Source organism: Sitophilus oryzae, unplaced genomic scaffold (genome assembly GCF_002938485.1).
Source record: "Sitophilus oryzae breed Bouriz unplaced genomic scaffold, Soryzae_2.0 scaffold_575_pilon_pilon, whole genome shotgun sequence".
Classification (NCBI taxonomy): Eukaryota; Metazoa; Arthropoda; class Insecta; order Coleoptera; family Curculionidae; genus Sitophilus; species Sitophilus oryzae.
In genome coordinates this window covers 893,244-907,394 of record NW_022147168.1, presented here as the reverse complement: position 1 = coordinate 907,394, position 14,151 = coordinate 893,244, and the positions used below count along the sequence as shown (strand labels likewise).

At 32.0% G+C, this 14,151-nt stretch overlaps 1 protein-coding gene across 4 annotated transcripts in view; it reads right to left on the bottom strand.

Annotated features, from left to right (window-relative positions):
• LOC115887457 (rho GTPase-activating protein 100F) overlaps nucleotides 1-14,137 on the bottom strand; it is a 225,640-nt gene extending 211,503 nt beyond the window's left edge. For all 4 annotated transcript variants that reach the window (XM_030906887.1, XM_030906888.1, XM_030906892.1 and 1 more), the window contains exon 1: nucleotides 13,611-14,137. The gene's annotated coding sequence lies outside the window, so the exon portion shown is untranslated. The remainder of the gene's footprint in view (nucleotides 1-13,610) is intronic.
• Nucleotides 14,138-14,151: the final 14 nt, after the last annotated feature.

Here is a 14,151-nt window from a genome sequence, read left to right as displayed (position 1 = left end):
ATTACTTCTTATAATATACATAATATATTCTATTATAAAACAAATATTAACAAAATGGTAAATAAAAGGAAATGCTGCATTACCACAGAACAGTACTTACTTTTGAAATGACACTTCACGATGTACTTTAATTCTTACACATTTCCCAGTGTTGACCCATTTTAAATGCTAATTTTGGTCCTTTATATAAAATGAAACAATTATACACTAATAGTTAAGAAATATGGAAAAATAAAAGCTGATCTTGCCAATCAGCTGTTTATTGACACTGTTGACATGCTGTTGACCACGTCCAATTGGTCCAATTCCCCTACTATAGAAAATACTATAACAACAGAGCGGCGTTGCCAGATTAAAAATTAATCATAACGGTTGATGTAAAAATGACGAAATTTACAAATATTTCTTGTAATCTTTGACTTGAATCTTATTAAGTACTAAATAAAATTATAAATATCGAAATTTTCAAATGTAGTAAGCTAATTATATTATTATTTTCTTAAGATTTCCCCAAAGTATACGTATACAAAATTAAAAATAAACAAAGGCTTTGACAAATCTTCGGTAGACTTGGCAACATAACAAACAATAACAATAGGATGTTGGCATTCGCATAAAATGTAAACAGTTCCCCTGTGGTGTCAAGCTGACCAATCAAAGAACAGTACCTTTATGGATGATCCGATTGGCTAAGTACCGAATGCACCACCCTTCAACCCTGTAATGTTGGAACCTCGGGGCTGTTTTTAAGCAGAAAATTTAGTTCGGTTTTAGTTTCTAAAAGAGACGGTTCTCCCTCGGGTTCGCGAAACTCGGTAAGGTTCACGATGTGACCCCCTGTAGTTTTTAAGTCTGGTGTCTGCTAATAGTTATGTTTTTAAGTCCTTTTGTCAAATATTCTTAATTTCTGTTTTATTCTTCTTTAAAATTATTTTAATGTGTTATAGCAAGATTTAGTAATGAAAGGTTTAATTGATTATATAATTATCATATTTTTTTAATAAAAGCAGACGCCAGACAATTTTCTTGTATTTTTTCCATCTTTTTTTTATTCTGAGTAATAATAAGTAACTTAATTTTTTATATATATTTTCTTTTTGTTCTTTATTTTTTTCTTTAATATTAAATTTAAATGTTTTCTGAAAACTCGGCAGTTTTATTTGTATAGTAAAAATAAGTAAGTGTTAACAAAGTATAAAAGTAAGTTCATTATGAACGAGCACAATATCTCCAAAGCAGTCCAGAAAAGACTCCAGAAATGAGCGACAGATTTACAGACAGAGGTTTGGCCGCAATTAAGGCAAGTTATAGTAGATTTGAGTAACTAACATCACTAAGACAAAGCATTAAACATACGCCCAAAAGTGTCGGAGTACTTTTTATCCAAGTTTGTCTTCCGCTCAACTTAATTGTTTTTTCATAATTATAAAATAGTCACGCTACCCATAGACAAGTGATTAATCCGAAAAGATTTGTCACATGAGTTATACTCAAGAAATAGGGACACAATTAATTTATAATGTCGCGGTGAATAACTTCCCTCCTCCCATAAAATCTACCATCTAAGAAATCATGATAAAACAAAATTTAGAAAAATAGAGACAACTTTAAGGTAATGCAGATGGTGAGTTAAAACGTGAAATTAGATAATGAATTAAAAGTTCATATCAAAACGTTTTTAAAGGTCCTCAAAAACGACCCAAAATGAACTCCTTGAATTCATATATAGGATATTTATTATGAAGAACAGTGATGCCAATTCGTGGTAAATTTCCCGATTTGTGGGAAATTTTGAGGTCAAGAGGGAAAAGGTAAATCTTAACCCAAAACGGCATTATTCGTGGGAAATTCTAAATTCTTATATTATTCGTATAAAACAACTATCGTCTATGCATTTCTAGCATTACCGCAACTAAATACACTTTTTCGGTTGGCATCAGATATTATTCTTGTATCCCCTCCCCTCAAATGCATAGTGAGTTTTGGGATGGGGAGTATTTTTTTGTGTGAAAAAAAAATTGAAAAGTATATTTCGAAATTTGTTTGAAAATTTTTCAAATTTTCATTTATAAATCATAATTTTTCTATTGTGTTGACGACTTGTGTATCACTATATTGGAGTTGAGAACTCGTGGGAAATTCTATTTCAAAAAGTTGACAACACTGATGAAAATGAAAAAACATTAATTAATGCTCAAAAACTTTAATCACTAACACTGAAAATTATGAGTAACATGTGAGGAATATTTTTTTTCAATTTTATATCGATTTAAAATGTTGTCTCCTATACTGGCACTACCTTTCTGAATTGGTACGGGCCGCCATTGACGACATTCAATAATTGTCAAAATAACAATTTACCTTTGAATTAATATAACTGGCAACAATTGTTATTATTCTCTCATTGGACATACTATATCTGATTAATGCTATTCTTCAGGGTGGTCCGATACAGTATATCGGTTGAAACTGAGTAGTACCCGTTAGAGATACAAAAAAAATGTTTGGTTAGGAGTTTTGTAAATAAACATTTAGAAATGTTATGTTCTAAATGAACTCTAAGCTTATGGTAAACTCTTATAGCGTGACAAAGAGCAATGTATTTAAACCACTTCTATTAGACATGTAATCAAAACTTAAATAATTTTAATATCATTAGGTTAAATGGTGTTAAAGTAGATAGTTCATTTTTAAAGTACTGAAAGTGGAATACCGTATGTCCGGAAAAAATCGGCGTCAATCAAACCCTGTATAATTTTTTTTAACACAACATATTTTTTCACCTATATTTAATTAATCACTAGGTTTAACATTTCTGGATTTTTTTTTATATACTGAAGACTAGTATTGTTATCAGTTTTATACAGGATAAAAAATGGTCACTAACACTGACAATAACACAAAAATCAGTTCACACTTGATAGCGATCAGTGATACATCTGTGTGATTAAAAAATGAGATGCTACATTTACAATAAAATAAAATATATTATATCCGCCACATTTTTGAAGCAATCATACTTGAAACAATTTAAAAATTCTGTGTCTTAATATGCCCTAAATCTATTGAATTTAACAATTCTTCCTAATTCTCAAAGCAAATGACATAATATGAACTAATCTAATGTTGACTCACCCTGTACAACCTGGAACAGAAATCTCTTTAACTGTTTATTTATTTATTAAAACGAATTAGATTAAGTACATGTGTTATCAAAATTGTGATCAAACCAAAACTAATTCAAATTTAATAATTCAAAACGGTGTTTCATATATTTTAAAATTATGAATAAAATTACCAGAAAAATACAAAATTAATATTATGCTTAAATAATTTGTCTATTAATATTTTTTCCTATTAAAATTCCCTCTCAATAGCAACAATTAAAATAAAAGTGAAGTTTGGCCAATGAGGGAATATACGCACAAATTATAGTTCTGTAGTTTTACTTCACAGATTACATTGTATTTACTGTCATGCCGTCTATCGATTTTTTTCCTGACTTATTATGATTGAAGACAATTGTTTTGAATTTTTTCATATTATAATTATATTATGTAATATGTATTTTCAAATATAATATATAAATGTAAATAAGAAAATCAAGGAACTAGTGGGGTAGCAGTCGGAAGGGTTTAAAGACGAATTAATACTTTGTTAATAGTCAAGCTTTCGGAATTTATTCATACCTTTCTCAGGACATCAACGTGGTACAAGAGACCTTCATAAAAACTACATTAACAACATTAAAAACGTCTCAGATTGAGACGCAATTGAATTTTTAATCGAACATCTCTCAATTATTTCAATGTTTTAAATAAAAATCAAGCGGCTTAACCGCCCCAAGAGAGCCTTCTTATTTGTGGTTGACTGGTCAGCGTGCTTCACGGTGGAGTTTTCAATGCATCCCACAAGCCAATTTTTTGTTAATGTAGTTTTTTATGAAGGTCTCTTGTACCACGTTGATGTCCTGAGGAAGGAATGAATAAATTCCGAAAGCTTGACAATTAACAAAGTGTATTAATTCTACTTTAAACCCTTCCGACTGCAACCCCACTAGTTCCTAGATTTTCTTTCTCACTTGTCAGTCGATACTACTGTCTGCCTAAATGTAAATATATATCTTATTATTATAGGGGGAACGGCAAAGCTACGTGGAAACACTGGTCCCTGGTAGAGCAATGAAGTTAAGTGACGTTACAAGATGCGTGTGGATAGACGGGTGACGTTTGAAAACTCTGTCGTGCTGTTGTTCCATGGCAAGTGTGTAAAATCTATTTTAGACACATATTGGTCATTTACGCCGGTTCGAGGCCGACTGAGATCGGATAGATCGTAAGAGTCGATTTAGACACTCGCCAAGTCAGCAGCCCATTGTCAATGATATGGCCGAGGACCGCGGTTCGGATTTCGCTTTAGCTTTAGCAGCAAAAATGACACGTTAACTTAAAATACTTTACTTTACTTTTTATTATTACAAAATATATTAACTTGCTCATAAAATGTATGTTTTGATTACTTGTTTTATTTATCGAGAAGATGGCATTTTAATAATTGTATATTACACCAATTTTATGTTACATACACATGTAAAAATAACATTGAAGAAAATAAGTAATTAGCTTCTCTAATCTGATGAACTTTGGTTAATATTTAGGCTGCTCCGTATAGCAGAATTAGAAACGACAGAGCGTCGTAAAACAATGTTATATTAACAGAAAACAATCGTAAAAAGTCATTAAGACAAATTGCTTTTTAATGTACACAACCTTGATGAGAAAAATATTGATTCAGAAAGTATATTCGATGGCGAAACAGCGGAAGATACGTTCAGAAACAATGCTTTCAATATTCATATTTTAATTAAGAATCGAGAGAACAGTAAACGAATATGCAAAGCTCTAGCATAATATAACAAATTGTTTTTAGCTTTTAAACAAGTATTTATATATCTCAATTTATAATTAATATACGCAGTAATGGTATTTTAAAATCACATCTCATTTGATTCAAGACTTTATATTTTTATTCTAAGCATACAGATTATTTTCTTGTTTACTATATTTAAAATAAATGAGAAGATTTTTGCTTGTTTTGGCATTTTATGTCGTGTATGTAGCAATGGGCTTAAACAAAATAGACTTCCGTGTGTATTCTGTGGAACGACATTGTCTGCACAGCACTTATTTTTAAGTTAGATTAATATTTCACTTATTTTAAATCTTTCTATTTGTGTGTTTCCTTCTCCGCTATTTAGTGCACTTGAGCACAAAGCAAGAGTAATAATACATAAAACAACCCCAGAGTTCCCAACTGGCAACGGAGTACGACAAGGAGACGCGATATCTCCAAAGCTGTTTACAGCAACACTAGAAGAAATCTTCCGTCAACTGGACGAGACCAACAAAGGAAAAATATATGGAGAATATGTTAACCATCTAAGATTCGCTGATGACATAGTCCTAATTGCTAATAGTCCTGAAGAACTACAAGCACAAATTAACGAACTAAATACAGCCAGCAATAAAGTAGGTCTCAAAATGAATTAGCAAAAACTAAAGTAATGTACAACGAACTAGTAGATAGAAAAGGCATTCTAAAAAATAACACAGCATATGGAAATAGTAAAAGAAGATATATATTTGGGACAACTAATACACATTACTTTGAATGTGGTAGACAATGATTCAGTATCAATACACAGCTCGGGATCTCTAGTGCTAGAAATCAACATAAAAATTAAGTAAGCATAGAGTACTTATGGAAGAAACTCAATCATATTCAAATCTAGAATGCCACTCTATCTACGGCAAGGTCCGCACTGAAGTGATGTAGCGGTAGTGAGGCAAAGGAATGACGTGAGGCATAGGAATGGTGATTAACTGTCGTGGCACTGGAAGGGCGGCGAAGTGGCATGAAAGTGAAGTAATGCGCACTGCAGTAGCAAGGGACGTTGGTGTCAATGCTTCATCTCATCAGGAATTTTATTATTATCGAAAATGTCATCAACCTCAGAGTATGAAAAAAAACATTGTTACCTATTGAGTTCATCCTTTGTGACAGAAAAATAAAATGTTTGGTATTTTTAATATAACGTCCATAAAAATTTGAACCTGGACGACCAAAAGTTTAAACTTTTCTATCAAATGAAGATAGTGACATTTTACATGTTACTAAGAATAATATCATTCACACTTCAGATCACAGTAAAAAATATTTAAATAATATAATTATGTATTGAAAAGTAAGTTGCAATTCAAACTTCATGTGGTGACCACATGTCGCTTGCCAGTCGAGAATTAAACTTGTCCGAGACTAGTGGCACCCGACCGATGACACGCCACTTACAAAAGACCGTTCTATCGCCACCCCACTCTTATTAGCGTAACATAATTTCTTTACGTAGGCTTTAGCAGACCTACTTGCCACTCGATTACCACGCCATTGCCACGTCACTTACTTACCACCTTGCCTAAAGAAAACACATTCGACCAACACTCGACCAATGTGTACTATCAGTCATGATCTATGCATGAGAAACCTGGACACTTATGCGGGGTATAATCAAGAAAGACCGCAAAAGAATAAAGTGGATACGACAAAAAACCCAAGTAATAGATGTCATCCACAGAATCAAATTCCTCAAGTGGCGTGCTCAAGACACCTGGGAAGTAGGACGGACAACAGATGGACCACAAAAATTACAGCATGGTACCCACAAAGAATTAAGAGACCTACAAGAAAACCAAACCTGAGATGGGAGCATGATACTAGGAAATTAGCAGGGAAAACTCGGGCCCACATAGACAACAATGGGCCCAACTACAAAGTGATCATCTAAATATAGGAGGGAGGCTATACGATAAATGGAAATGGTTGAACAAGCTGAAAATAATGATGATGAATAGGTCGAATGTCATGGCATATGAACATAAAATATTCATATACCAATCTGAGAAAGGCCATTTTTTTAGATTAGTCATATTATTTTCCATAACTTTGAAGTCATTCTAATTCATATTGAAGAATAAATCTGATAAAAAAGATAAATAAATTTTTTGTTGTATACAGCGTTTTCAACACAACCGCTCTTTGGATTATTTTAGTTGCTAATTTAGAAACAAATTTGAGTAGTTTTTTCAATTAATGATATTTTGAGGTGTACTGACTATTGGTGATTTAAACTTCCTATAAGAAAGTATACCTGAAAGTATTCTTTCCTAAACACTTAGATTTGTATCAAAATTTAATCCTGGAATACTTTTAACTAACATATTGCCTGTATAATCACTTATCACGACATAAGAAAAATATACTAAAACAGACTATTTTTTTAATGAAATTACATATCAAAAGTACCATATTAAAGGGACATAGGATTATTTTTGAAATAATTAAATAATCTTATCGTAAGTTTAACGTTATAGTTACCTATTCGAAATAAAAAGCAAAAATAACGTTTTAAATCATACGTAAATGAGGAAAGTTTTGCTTTATCTTTTAGTTTCCCAACTAGTTTTAGAAATTAATATTCATTAAAGGCGCACAAGCTCAGCTAATTACCTTATATCATTCTGCACATTTATAATAATGTCAACATTTAAATGCATAAACTAATATATAGTATAAAATATAATGACCATAATACCGTATGATCGAAAAAAAACAGTGTCAACGACGGTTGGCGAATGACACTCGATTATAATTTTGGCGATGTTAATCTCTATATGTCAGTTACTAAAAACTGACACATACAACTTGTCAAAATTAGCACTTATTATAGAGAGATTAATACGGACGCTTCGCGTGTTTTTTCAAGATGGCCGTCGAACAAAATCTTCCATGGTACTCATGGTACCATGCGGATGATACCCATCAACTCATGGTACTTGCTCGAAGTCGCCGACGGTCGCTCCATCTGAATCTGTGGTATAATAAAGGCTATTGTGGTGAAGTCTAATTACGAAATGTTCAAATATTATAGGAGATGGTGAAGCTACGATTTCTAGAGTTCTGAAAGAGAGAAAAAGTGAAAGTGTTTGTGAACTTTAGATTTCTTCACTAATGTGTACGATAATTTGAGTGTACTCGTATAATCCAATGTTACTGTAAATTCCAATAACGAGTAAATAAATATTTGTATTGCGATTATCATATTATTTTAAGTTTTATAACAAATTATATTTTTACAAAACTGAAAATAAATCTTAAAACCCTAATACCCCACACTGGAGCGGTCAGGACCTTCTCAGGTACCTCTCCTAACCATGGATATCTTTATGGCCCTATTGTTATACAACGGTTTTTATTACCCTATTGTTCGTACCGGATGTGTTGGGTGTTGCAAACGTGTTAACGTTGTGCACACGCTACAAGCGTGTTAAAGCTGTCTAAATTCCATTGGAAGGCTGAAATTGGTTCCATCTTTTGGCATGTCACACTGTACACAAGAAAACGCATTTTGCATTTATAATGAGGATCTTGTGCTATCAGGCTTTTAGAAATACACTGTAAGTAAAAATCTCATTGTCGTAAAAAAGTAGAGCTGCCTGGTTATTACAGCCACCACACATAAAATATGGATTGTATAAAAGCTGAGATTAATTATTTGATAACTTGTTTAAAAGAATATATGTCAGTTAATTATTGATACTTGTACCTACACTCTTGTAATTATTTAAAATCAATATTTGTTTTGCTATTATCGAAACAATATTTGTTTACTTAAACTCTGTTTTTATTTAAAACAAATAAATGGATTTTTCACCTAACTTTTGTTTGTGAACTACACAATTTTACAACTTATGAGACACGTTTTGTGTTTACAGAATACTAATAATATTTTTTTATATGTTGCTTTACATCACCATTTAAATGAAAATATTATTATGAGTGAATTTAGTTAGCTTTTCAAGTTTATGTAGTTTTATTTTTACTAAGAGAACCAATATTTCTAATATTAATACACAAGATAATATTGAATTCGCCAGTAAAAGTCGATCAATGTATTTTATATAAATAATAAATCGATACAAATAAACAAAACAAATGGCTTATTATAATAAAAATAGGGAATCAATTTGTAGTTTTCCGTATGCCTCGGTAGAAAAACGTGCGGTGGTAAAACATTGATAAGGATCTGATATGTAACTATTAAGCACGCACGTTGATTTAACATGTTTTCTCGGAATTCTCAAGCTAATTATTTAGTAAATCGAAACAAACATTACGAATTGAATATACAGTATGTTGTATTTTAGTTGTGAAGTACTTTTCTAACAAAAAAATATTTTAAGAACCTGCCCAATTCTAAATTAAGTTAAAAATAGAAAAAAAGGAATCTAACGAAGGAATTTAAGGCAATCAAGGTTAATACCTCTTATTGGGTAACGCTGGATATAAATTTTGAAATATAAATAATTATCAACTTGGGTATTATTAATATTATTGTTGCAAATAGTGGTGCATAGGTACCAAAGTAAAGACTTTGAGAATGCTTTCGACTCGATATATTCTAAGACAATAATAGAAGCCCTAGGTAAACAAAATATTCACAGGCCTTATATAGAAACTCTGGCCAATATAGACGCGATATCCCCAAAGCTGTGTACAGCAACACTAAAAGAAATCTTCCATCAACTAGACTGGACCAACAAAGCATTAAAAATAGATGGAGAATATTTTATCCACCTAAGATTCGCTGATGACATAGTCCTAATTGCCAATAGTCCTGAAGAATTATTAGCACAAATTAGTGAACTAAATACATCCAGCAATAAAGTGGGTCTCAAAATGAATTTAGCAAAAACTGAAGTAATGTACAACGAACTAGTGGAAAGAAAAGACATTTGGAACAACTAATACACAGCTCGGGACCTCTATTACCAGAAATCAACAGAAGAATTAAGTTAGCATGGAGTACTTATTGAAGAAACTCAATCATATTCAAATCTAGAATACCACTCTATCTAAAGAAGAAAACATTCTACCAGCCATGACCTATGCATGCGAAACCTGGACACTTAAAACGGACATCATAAGGAAACTGCAGGTCACACAAAGCTCAATGGAACGAAATATTCTGGGAATAACCAAAAGAGACCGTAAAAGAATAGAGTGGATACGATAAAAGACCCAGGTAATAGATGTCATCCATAGAGTCAAATCCCTCAAATGGCAATGGGCAGGACACCTGGCAAGAAGAACGGACAATAGATGGACCACAAAAATTACAGGAATTAAGAGACCTAGAAGAAGACCGAACCTGAGATGGGACCGTGATATTAGGAAATTAGCGGGGACAACTTAGGCCCGCATAGCTAACAATAGACAACAATGGGCTCAAGTACAAAAAGAGTACGGTACTAGAAGAAATCTTCTGTTAACTGTACTGAACCAACAAAGGATTAACGATCGAAGATTCGCTCATGACATTGTCCTAATTACCAATAGTCCTGAAGAACTATTAGCACAAATTAATGAATTAAATACAGCCATCAAATAAAATGGGTCTCGAAATGAATTTAGCAAAAATTAAAGTAATGTACAACGAACTAATAGAAAAAAGGCATTATAACACAAGACTGGAAATAGTAGAAGAATATATATATTTGGGACAACTAATACACAGCTCGCGATCTCTACTACCAGAAATCAAGAGAAGAATTAAGTTAGTATGAAACTTAATTCATAATAATCTTAATCATATTGAAATCTAGAATGCCACTCTATCTAAAGAAAGAAAAAAATTCGACCAATGTGTCCTATCAGTGATGACCTATGCATGCGAAACCTGGACACTTAAAACAGACATCATAAGGAAACTGCAGGTCGTACAACACTCAATGGAACGAAATTTGCTGGGAATAGATGTCATCCACAGAGTCAAATCCCTCAAATGGCAATGGGCAGCACACCTGGCAAGAAGAACGGACAACAGATGGACGACCACAAAAATTACAGGAATTAAGAGACCTAGAAGAAGGCCGAACCTCAGATGGGACCGTGATATTAGGAAATTAGCGGGGACAACTTGGGCCCGCATAGCCAACAATAGACAACAAGGGCGAGGGAGGCTACACCATAATTGAAAATGGTTGAATAAGCTGAAAATTATGATGATGATGACCAAGGTGAATAACTCTTGGTGACGCGCTTAATATACTTATTAAACTATAAATATATACCATCTAAGGTATTATAAATGTTACTGTAGTAAATAGTGAAATGGTTGCCTCGTTTCTTATGTATGAGCGCCATAATAAAATAAATCTAATAGACAACAATGTGATCAAAAAATTTTATGATCACGTGTGCTCTGTATGATGAAACTTAAACAATTTTTGTGAAAAACCACATTACATTTTTTTACTTTCAAAATTAATGCCACCTTAATGATAAAACTTTTTGATCGTACATTATGTTTATCTTTTTTATCTCTATGTCCATTTGATAACATTAGATAAGTATCGTAGTATCAAATGATAGTTATTTTTAGGCAGCATTACATACCAAAAATTATTTAAAAGATTAACTGCTAGACTATTATTATTTTCCCAAAAAATAATCACATTTTAATGCGATTGTTTTAGTATATTTTTTATTGTCATTTTAGTAAGTTTTTTATTAATTAATAGTTCTTCTAATTCTTAAAAAATCTTTGATACTATTTTTCAAAATATATGTAGCGTGTGAAATAAAAATCGATTATAATTTCTATTCGGCCTACTTTTCTATGTTATTTATTAAAAATTAACATAAATACCATATGACCGAAAAAAAAACGTCGTTAAAAACGGCTGGGGAATGACAATCTATGATAATTTTGGCGAGGTCAATCTCTAGACGTCATTTACTAAAAGTTGACATAAAACTTGCCAGAAATGAACACAATGATTTAAAAAGATTAAAAAAACGTAGGACGTTTTCAAACACAAATCTATTTCCAAAAAAATAGTTTTTCTCGGATTATAAACTTTTATAAATATAGATACACATTTAAAAATCAATTTTACTCATAAGTATAAAAATAAGTAAGAACCTTCTTAAGGCCTTAAAAATAAAGAAGAGTATAGGCCAAGAATATGACGTCTAGGGCTTCACCTCGCCAAAATTATTATCGATTGTCATTCCCCAGCCTTTTTTGACGTCGTTTTTTTTTCGATCGTATTGTACTTATTTAAATACATAAATAGAAAAAAAATCATTTTTGCCCAGACAGGTAATCTCAGATCTTTTATCGATGCGCACAATTTTTAGGTTTTCAGATCCTTATTAGGCAAATGACATTATCTACTACCGTATGATCGAATAAAAACGGTGTCAGAGATGGCTATGAAATGACAATCGATGGCATTTCCCATATAATTTTACATATAAAATGCGATCTTCATTTCATAGCCATCGCTAACGCCGTTTTTATTCGATCATATGGTATTTGGTATTATATTATATTTACTTTTTGTAAAAATTAACTATAGAAATTGTCATCGTTTGCCATTTCAAAGGCCAAAACAATACTATCTATACAGGGTGGCGCACCTCATTCGCCTCGGTTGATTATACGAAAACGGAAAGATGTAGAAACACAATATTGTATGGATATATGTGGGGAGTCAATGTGTACAATTTAAAATTAGTTTGAAATATACAGGGTGTCTCAGAACTAAGATACATACCAAAGTTATATTTTTTCTTATGGAACACCCGGTATTTTAATTTATTTTTGGATTCTTGGGCCCAAAAAAAGACATTTATTATAAGGGGTATCAGTAAAGTTTATTTCTTTATCTTTAAACTCAGCACAAGAATTAATTCTGAAAAGTAATATACAGGGTGTTGATAATCAATTTTCTTGTAGCATGCATATTTAAATATCTTTAAATATCTCAAAAACCAATGATTTTAAACATATTTAACCCTTATAATAAATGCCTTTTTTTGGGCCTGAAAATTCAAAAATGAAATAAAATACCGGGTGTTCCATAAGAAAAAATATAACTTTGGTATGGATCTTAGTTCTGAGACGCCCTGTATATTTCAAAATAATTTTAGATTGTGCATATTGCCACCCCACATATACCCATAAAATATTTTGTTTCTACATCTTTCCGTTTTCGTATAATCAACCGAGGCGAATGAGGTGCGCTACCCTGTACATCAGTTATATTTTCCAGTATCAAAATAGGTACTGTATGACCAACAAATTATGATCCAACAGGCTTTCAATATACATATCTACTTAGACGGTTACTAATGTAGTTCACATAATTAATTGTTAATATTTATGTTATTTTTGTTTTATACCCAAATTAGCCCACATTATCATCAAGAATTTTTGTGTCGGTCTATAAACAGTTAATTTTGTTAAAATCATATTATTAGTTTATAATTAATAAATGATTTAATTAAAAAATTTAATTATTCTGCCATATAATAATTCTACATTCGTTTCTAAAAATTATTATCAGATTTTATAATCGAGGTTGAGTACAAAAATTATGAATTAATATTTTTACGCCCTAGTAGATTCAGTTTTAGACAGAAATCTTTAAGGACCACATCCATACTATTCACATCCGCACATAAATATAAAATATATCTTATCTTACCCGTTGCAACTCATCATCACCTATTTCGGAATATCTTGCTCAAGAACTTCCTATGCCTCGTGATGAGCAGGATTAATTGCATTTTCGAACAGGATAATAATTAATATCGGGCAAGAACGGCGAGCTCGAAAAAATGCCAGTGCTCCACTATTTAATCAATAACTCCCTCGTCCTAAATTAAATCCTATCGAATTTCCCCGCTTATCTGTGAATTTCCGACGCTTTTTTTCGATTTTCTTTACTATTTTTGTGGAAATTTTCGAAAAATCCCGTAAATTATCACCAACGCGCGTCCTCGTAGTACAACCAAACCGATTATTGAATGAAAAACTGAAGGGGAAAATGTCGGCTAGTGACACGAAGTTTGGGTCCGTTCCAATCCCCTCGAACGCGACCGCAAAAGGGTGTCTTAACGATAGCACCCCACGGTGACGCGATTATCGGTGCGTTATTATTAAATAACACGGCGAAATTTGTTTAAAATGACTGGATTTGAATTTAGATCGGCCCGACGACTGCGATGAAAACTCACAGTGTTGCC